This window comes from Triplophysa dalaica, chromosome 4, assembly GCF_015846415.1.
Source record: "Triplophysa dalaica isolate WHDGS20190420 chromosome 4, ASM1584641v1, whole genome shotgun sequence".
Taxonomy (NCBI): Eukaryota; Metazoa; Chordata; class Actinopteri; order Cypriniformes; family Nemacheilidae; genus Triplophysa; species Triplophysa dalaica.
Genome location: NC_079545.1, coordinates 17,671,036 through 17,679,614, shown reverse-complemented (window position 1 = coordinate 17,679,614; position 8,579 = coordinate 17,671,036). Strand labels below are relative to the sequence as shown.

At 38.1% G+C, this 8,579-nt stretch overlaps 1 protein-coding gene across 15 annotated transcripts in view; it reads left to right on the top strand.

Moving 5' to 3' along the window:
• Positions 1–101: 101 nt before the first annotated feature.
• The window catches only part of arvcfb (ARVCF delta catenin family member b), a 198,536-nt gene continuing 190,058 nt past the window's right edge, over positions 102–8,579 (top strand). For 5 of the 15 annotated variants that reach the window (XM_056745037.1, XM_056745035.1, XM_056745032.1 and 2 more), the window contains exon 1: positions 103–421. The gene's annotated coding sequence lies outside the window, so the exon portion shown is untranslated. Of the gene's footprint in view, positions 422–8,579 lie in introns of all 15 variants that reach the window. The other 10 variants (XM_056745043.1, XM_056745041.1, XM_056745042.1 and 7 more) reach the window with 4 other exon arrangements.

Sequence of the window (8,579 nt, the reverse complement as noted above, 5' to 3'; positions counted from 1 at the left end):
AGTTAAAATCTCCTGATGGCAACTTGAATCTCAGTTTGTGTGTGTACTGATATGATGCAGTAACGTTACCTTGGTAAATAAAAAACGTCGCTTTATCTGTGCACAAGAGCTGCAGCTCAGCGCACTTGTAGTAGCGTCCACAGGCAGTCAGACTTAGCCTCGGAAGAATCCAATAAAAGTGATAGGGTTTCTTTGTGCTGCCCGTACTGTAAGCATAGTGACATTTTACGAGTCATTTTTTCCCATTTAAATTCTATCGTTTGCTTCCTATTATAACACGTTTGGTTTGAAAAAGTGAGGAGTGAGTTGAAAAATCTGTGGAAGATGCAGCAAGCTCATCGTGGAATCATCCGCTCATACTGTTGACAAGTTGAAGGAGTGTGCTGCCTGCTGCTGTCGTTGTAACTCACAGAGGAGCGAGGTAAGATTCTTCTGCTGTACCATTTTATCTCTATGATCATTTAAGCGGAAATTGACCTATTATTTCATTGCACAATTAATGTCAGTGCACAAACCTGAAATGTATACGTGTACTGCATTGGTAACGTTACACATCAACTGACCAAACGAGCATTCGGGTATTTACGCATCAGTTTCAATTGTTCGTCTCTATATGAAATCTATATTTGCTACAGTGTGTTTTCATATGTATTCAGTAAGTACTTTACTAATAATAGGTGCGTTATGAATACGGCATGCATCACTTATATATCTTAACAGGGACGTTGTTTGTTTTAGGCAGCGCATCACGTTTCATAGTAACACGCGTGCACGATTAGGTGTAGCCCTTTAATTTGACCGTCATAATCGTTTTTATTATGATTAGCACGCATTAAAAGCGTTCGAGTGCAGGGATTTAGGGATACGTGGGAATAATGCGCAAGAGAACACAATGAAGTGTTTTTGATCTGATCATGATCTCCGTTTCAAAACACCTAGGTTTGAGCCTGTCGTAGTAAAAAGATCTGGGTCCCTAATGCATACAATATGACGTGATTTCAGTTGAGGATAAAGCTTGGAGAGTTGGTTTATAGGATATTTGTGCAAAATTAACGAATAAATGAACAGTCTCGATCTTATATAAATGTTCTTTTAAAAAAAAATGTGTCTCATTGTCTAAAGGAATCATTCTGGTTTATTAAACTAAGTGGGGAAATTTATAGGATTAACGTTAGATCTTGTGACTGTTGAAATTTCTCTCTCTCTCTCTCTCTCTCTCTCTCTCTCTCTCTCTCTCGCTCTCTCTCTCTCTCTCGCTCTCTCTTTCTCTACGAATGAAACAAATAGCTGGAGTGGTGTGCATGATGAAGGAAGAACTATGGATGTTACTGTAGCAGGAGTCGTCAATTAGGATGTTGTGTTTGTGATGTTGTGTTTGTTTTTTACAAAAGACCAGCACAAGCAGATGTTTTTTATCTAGTTAACTACTAACATCATTGTGTAATGCAATAATTATGAACTTTGTTGCTTCATTAGCTGTTTTCCACCACCCACTCAGGGTATTGTGATGTCATAAACAGGCATTTCTACTATAATATGCTGAATTGTTTCTTCAGTATCTTGCATGCTTTCTTGAAAAACAAACGAAAAGAGTATTTGTGAATAACAATTTTAGATTTTTTCATTAACACATATATTAAAACTTAAGGTATACTTCATATTAAACCAGACAACTGAAACTGTAGCGCAATGGTTAGAGCATGTGGGGTTCCATTTGTGCCAAAAATGTGTCGACTGCTGTGTGTCTTGTATTAAACATTAGTCTTTATAAACCTGTCGCCATCTTTTTCACTGTTGTCCTTATTGTCGTTTGGTTCTGTCAACTTTACTATCGTTTTGTTGTGTCGTCCGTGCTGGCGTACTAGATGTTGTCCGTTCTGTCATCTTTGCTGTCGTTTATCTGTTATCTTGCTCTGTCAGCTTTAAAAACATTTAAACTGTGTCAAATCTTTGCACAGGAACAGACACAAAGATGTCCAAACAAACGTCTTATCATCCTCCCCAAAAAAAGGTTTACAAACTGTTTCCATACCTACATGTCTATAACTTTTTCCTGAACGCTCAACGTGGAAGTCGCATCTGACTTGTGACTGGAAGGATACCAAGAAGAACAACAATATTTATCACGAAAATGTAATATTTGAACAATGGACATCTGACCCTGTATTTTTTTCTTGTTGTGGAAGTTATAGAATATATTTGATCTGCATTGTGCAGTGAACTAAAAGCATAGAGTATAGGTATCAAGAGGTGAAACTCAATTGAACCTTACACTTCAACACCGGCGCACTGCCTTTCGGAAACTTTTTTTTTGTGAGGATGATAAGACGTTTGTTTGGACATCTTTGCGTCTGCGCCTGTGCACATATTTGACACAATTTAAATTTTAAAGCTAACAGAGCAAGATAACAGATCAAAACTACAGCAAGGACGACAGACAGGACAACAGAACGGACGACAGACAGGACGACAGCAAGGACGAGAGAACAGAACGATAGTAAAGTTGATAGAATCAGACGACAACAAGGATAACAGTGAAAAAGACGGCAGGATGACAGATTAAGACGACTTCAACAGACAACATACACGTCAACATATACTGATTTACCTAAACAAGTAGGCAATGACTGTAGACAAAGACTAATGTTTAGTACAAGACACAAAGCATTTTTGGCACAAATGGAACCCCATAAGAGCATGGTCATGGATTCGATCACAGGGATTGCACATATTTAGAAACAAATGTATGGTATAATGCAATGTAAATCGCTTTCATCAGTGCTGATGAAGCAGTTGGTGGGCATATCCCATCAGTGTCTGATATACCTCTTTCCCCCTTAATCCTTCAGTTAAGCTTGAAATGAGCTGTGGTGCCTTCTTTCATGTGGTGACATTTCAGTGGGTGCATGTTAGGTTAGGCTAATGCTCAGCTTGACTTTCAAGTGCACATGTAAACCTGCTTTCACTTTAGGAGCCTTTACGGTTCATTAGTGTGACTGGAGAACACTTCAATATGTCCAGTGTCATCATAACATGTTGACATCATTTTCTCGTCAGCTTTAGCTGAATTGTTCTCATCCAAATTGAGACGGTGAGCTTGTTAAGTCAGGCAGCGCTGTCATTCATGGAACATTGAGCAGCTTTGCTTGTCAGAGGAATGCTGAAATATGGATTATTTAAACTTCATGCATATAGATACCCTTTGTGGTATAGTTTATGAAAGTCATATTGTTTCTGAAACTTTTGTTTTTATGTGGTATAAGGATAGATGCCGTGAAAGTCATTTCATTGCTTATTTCATCAGGTGGTGCATTTACATAGATATATGAAACAAAACAATGTGGAAGAGCAGGCCAACAAAGAGCATGTGTTTTATTGCGCTTCAGCATTTTATAGCTCATGACACTGACGTTGTGGCCATTTCTTGGGAGAATGCTGATGGTTCAGTGGATTACGTTTCAGACACCTTCATTGCAATTTATTAAGTTGGCCCCTATCTATAATTCAGCCTGTGGGTGATCAGTTGTCTGCTGAGTTGCCTGATGTGAAGGATTGTGGCAAGGTTTCCTTCATAAAGTCTGCTGTTTGATCAACTTTTCATATATGGCTCCGTCTTAAATATGGAAAATATTGTGAAGCAACGTTTCAGAGGTTCACTTTGACTGATAGTCTCTAAAGCTTTTCTTTCCCTCTCTGCATCTTTGTCTTGGCTTTGCTTTGGAACAATAGCAGAGGAATGTAAGACCCGAATTTTTGTCTGGAGCTTATTTCATATGTTAATGAGGTGTCCTGATTATATAAGCTATTTATTTTACTGTCCTGAAATCCATTTTTTTCTAATTTCTGCAACTTTTGCTGTTTTAAAGGAGGCATGAATTAAAATCACAATTTTAACCTAAGCTTTTGTTATATAAAAGGGAATCGTATTCACACAAACATCATGTAAGTGTCAGAACTGAAAACGCCCTTGTTACTGAGTTTACATCTGTTATTGACACCTGGCCCAGCGAACTCCAGGATCTGGAATGAACCGATCTATGATGACATTGATGGGTTGAACACCGCCTCCACAGAAAAAGATCAACAACTACTTCTCAAGCCCCGCCCACTGGTTCGCGCATGACAATTCTGAAGTGACACAATTAAGTACAGTGGAATCAGATTGAGCAAGCAAGCAATAAACAAACATGCCGTTAAAGATAGCTATATATTGTGCCTTCCCTGGTTGTGGAAGAATACAGTCATTGCATAACCTTCCTTCTGATTCCGATATTAGGAATGCAGGGTTGAAGATTAGCTGTGAAGAGCTGTTCCAGCTCACGTGGGAAAAACATGGAACGTTTGTTCGTTTCATTTCCCCATGGATCCCTTCGTGAACAAGGCACAGGTTGACACTGAATTTGTGGAGAGTTTAAAATGAAAAAAGCAGTTGACTGTATGACTGGTCTCAAATGCTGACAAGTAAAGGTCATATATCATTAAACGCAATACAAGTATAGGCTATACAAACTATACGCAAAGCATTTTCATCACATCCGGGAAATAAGTCTGTAAATTTGAGGAAAATCATCCCGTACGAATGCGTCACATGAAATTCTGATGTGGGGAAGTAATTTATAAATCACAAGAGATCTCCAGATAATACTAATGCCGTGCGAAAACTGTGAATGGTGCTAATGTGAAACTAACATTACGTCCATAACCAAATTCACAGAAGGCTCCAGCTACGCAAACTGCTATCCAATCAAAGCGGTGGGCCATTACTTCCAAGTGTCTGCAAAGCAGCACGCCCTTTAAAACAAGCGTTTGCAGAGCTGGCATCAAAACCTGGGTAGAAATTGCCCATTACTTTTTGAAAGTTATAAGTAGACCTCATATAACAGTATAAAACAATAAACAAGCACAGTTCATGAGACCTTTAAACAAGCTTGATCTCATAGGAATTTAGAAGTGGGTAGAGGCTTATTCAATAAGTTCAAGGTGAATAATTTTTAAATATACGATTATTAGAAAAACACCATGCTGAAGCTTCTCCCCTAACCCCACCCCTAAACCAAACCTCACTCAAAATGTACAAATTATTTAAGAATTAGCATGAGATTGTCTTAAACCCCATACGTTAATAGCTTTGGTTTGCAGTTACATCAAATTCAGTTTGGATAGTGTAGTCATTTGTAAATAGAAGCCTTAGTTGATCTTAAAGTGATGAAAAAATATTTTGTAGAGTGTTTTTAATCAAACAACGACCAACATTCTTCGAAATATCTTTTGTGTTCTGCAGAAGAAAGCAACTCAAACAAGTTCGATATGACAAGAGGTTGAGTAAATAGTGACAGAATTGTCATTTTTGGCTGAACTATCCCTTCAACATTGATGGTAAAAAAAAGACCTCAAGTTTAAATACACTCATTATGATGCACAATTAAAAACAATGAATTTTTTGTCGTAGTTTATGTCATTTTATTTGACCATCTTAAAATTAAATGACCATGGAAGTTTTCCGTGTGAGAGTGAATGAGTCTTTATGAGCACACACCTGTTTGATTGCGCCGCTTGCCTTTCTGTCCCAGGCCATTTGGTATGCTGCAAAAATCCACGACCGGGTGATACTGACTCTCCTTGGCACAGTTTGCGGCACCTGCTCTGAATAATCCTTCCCGCTAAATAGCCTTTTTCTTTGGTATTGCTGATCAGAAACCTGACATCTTAATGTCCTAAATGTCTTTAATCTAGATTTATTAGCTCATAAATTATGTTTAAAAGTTTTTCTGCTTGAGGAAAGCAGACATTTAGTATGCAGAGTGCTGCTGTGAGACTGTTTGTTTGATTGAGAAGTTCTAGGAAATGTCAGGCTTTCCTCAGATTGAAGGACAACGCAAGCATATGTTTTGTTTCCGCATTTCAAAACTGAATATAGTCGTTTTGACAGACAGCTCATGCTAGGGTCAGTGATAAGAATTATGAGGCTTTGATATGAATTATTAAGATTTTGTTTTAAAGTTCCCTTTCGGTAAAAATCTAGTTTCTAATGTTTTTTATATGTTTATGTGGTGATTTTTAAATGCTTTGTCTAATTTCAAGCGTCCGATAAAGCGCAACAGACTCTGAAGCTTGAGCCATGTGGGGGGGGGGGGGTGTATGTGTGTATGTGTGTGTGTGAGTGAGAGAGACCGTGTGCATACCTGTGTGTTTGCAGTAATGTGATAGAAAAGCCAGTGATAATAATTTTTTTATTCGTATTGTTTCTATCTTCAGCAGTAAGTCTATCTAAAATATATTTGTTATCAGTTATAAGCAGCATGAAGAGGAATACGAACCAGTAGGTTATCAGTGTTTATTAATGCATTTTGTTTATTTTATTTATTCGATTTCCATATTTGAATTCTTGTTTTTGAAATGCTTTGTTTATTGAAACGAAACTGCACGCGCTTCCTTTAACAGTACAGTTTGACATTATAAACGTCATATCTAGAACAGAGTCCTGTGTGCGGTGATGGGCTGAAGGCTAAACTATAACCTTTCTGTTGTTTAAAACTTGGAGAAGTGATATGGAATTGTAATTGCGGTCGGCATACCTGCAACATCTTCATAGCTGTGCACTTACTGAAAGAAAATGCATACCTATAGAACGTTTGTCAACGAATCAGATTGAAGCATTCAACAGCCCCAATTTATAAGGACCAATAATCAATGGTGTGAGCTCATGCGATTGAATGGAGGCGGGATTACATGAATCCCCATATTCTAAACAAAGCAAGGCTGTAGAGTTACATTCAAGTAATTTAAGGCATGAATAAATTATCATCACAAGAAACATATACTATTTTAATGCTTAAAGATGAGTTTTAAAGAGTACATAACATGAGATCATGAAAATTACATTTCATGCAGTGTGTAATGTTACCGTGTTTGAAAGTAAGCAATCTGCAAAGTTGTAAATCCGAAGGTAAACGTATAACAAAGTTATTGGCCTGGAAAAAAGGGAGGCGACTCTATATCACGGAAACGATTCGTCCCTAGTCTGATTCTCGAACCGCCGCAAATTTAGCCACTACATATAGTCCCTGCCTACGTTTTACTAAGACTGCCCGCAAAAACTTCACTCTTCTCCCCAAAACACTGTAGCTCTCGGTAAACCAATCACAGCAGACTAGACCATCTGACCAATCACATCAGACTAGGCTAGCGAAAAGGAGGGGATTAGACGGATGAATCGCGCAACAAACCATTTAAGAGTCAGTCAAGAAGTAAGGTAAGATTAACCTATAATTACGAAATAATAATGTTTTTACACCTTCTCTGTATATAAACTTGTTGTTGGACACTCCGTAAACCAAAGTTGGACATTAAAAATCCCCAGTATGTACTCTTCAAGAATGAATGCGAAAAAAAGGTGTCAGGTTGGCACCAAGGAACACCTAATTATTGCTTAGAAAAGATGTTTTAAGACTCTGAGATTTCACCTTACGAAAAAACTGAAGTAATGAATTGCGTGTGTTACCTGAGGAACTGTGTTCTTATTTACTTGTGTAGAGCAGAAATACAGTCCTTTAGAATATTTCATCTTTGGAACGCGACATGTTTGCTGGAGGTTAAGATGTTCATCTTTGTCTTAATACATTGTCTGTTCATTCTAAGCAAGTGGCGATATCTCTCTTTTTATATGTAAAAAAATCTGAAGCTGCTTGTTGTTGATGCTTTTGATTATTCCCACTGAATACCAGTGAGCTTTAGCTTGTTGTCTTTGGATAACCTTCCCGAACTAGGAAGTAGGAATAATGGTGGATGTATAGAGGTTTTTACTGAGGTTTAATGATTTATTTTGGATGTGATATTGCGATAATGAGATCCTTAAAAATCCTATTCTGAAGGCCATGCTGTTTTAAAACGTTCTCCACATCTTTTGCGCAGAAAAGTTGTCTTATGTCTATCTTCACATTCTAGTATGAATGAGATTGGATCACATTTTAACTCCTGCACCCAACTAATCCTCTTTTCCAAATCCTTTCTTCTCCTCACTGTGTCGGGGCACGGGCTTGATTTATGAATATGTGATCTGGTGGAAATTTCCATCCACATCCTAGATTTTCCGAGTCCTAGTTCCAGTCACCTGCTCTGTATCCTGGTTGGCAAAGAATATGCTTCCTGTCATTCTTGACCCTTTTCCAATGATGACACAATCCAAGCAGGTGGGTGGGACTTGTCCTGCGATGGTTGTCATGGTGTGGGTGGATTAACCCTGACTTGATTATATCCATGGATAAGAGCTGCTTAATTGTAAGCACTGGAGCTTTCAGAAAGGCTAAACGCTGCACTGCGTGTTGGTAGACGGGACAGATATGAAATGCATAATGCTTCGCCTGGCCGTGCTTTTTGGTGCAAAGCAGAGATGCACCAATGCGTCAGCCACCAATATGGATCAGGAAATTTTGGATAATTTTAAAACCATGAGTATATCAGCTATAGCGCGAAACTGATGTTTATGTCAGTATAAAATGTTTATATTTCAACTACATTCTGAGTTATGGAATGATCCATTTGGTCAACAGTATAGAGTTAACCTCTGTTTGAACTTTCCA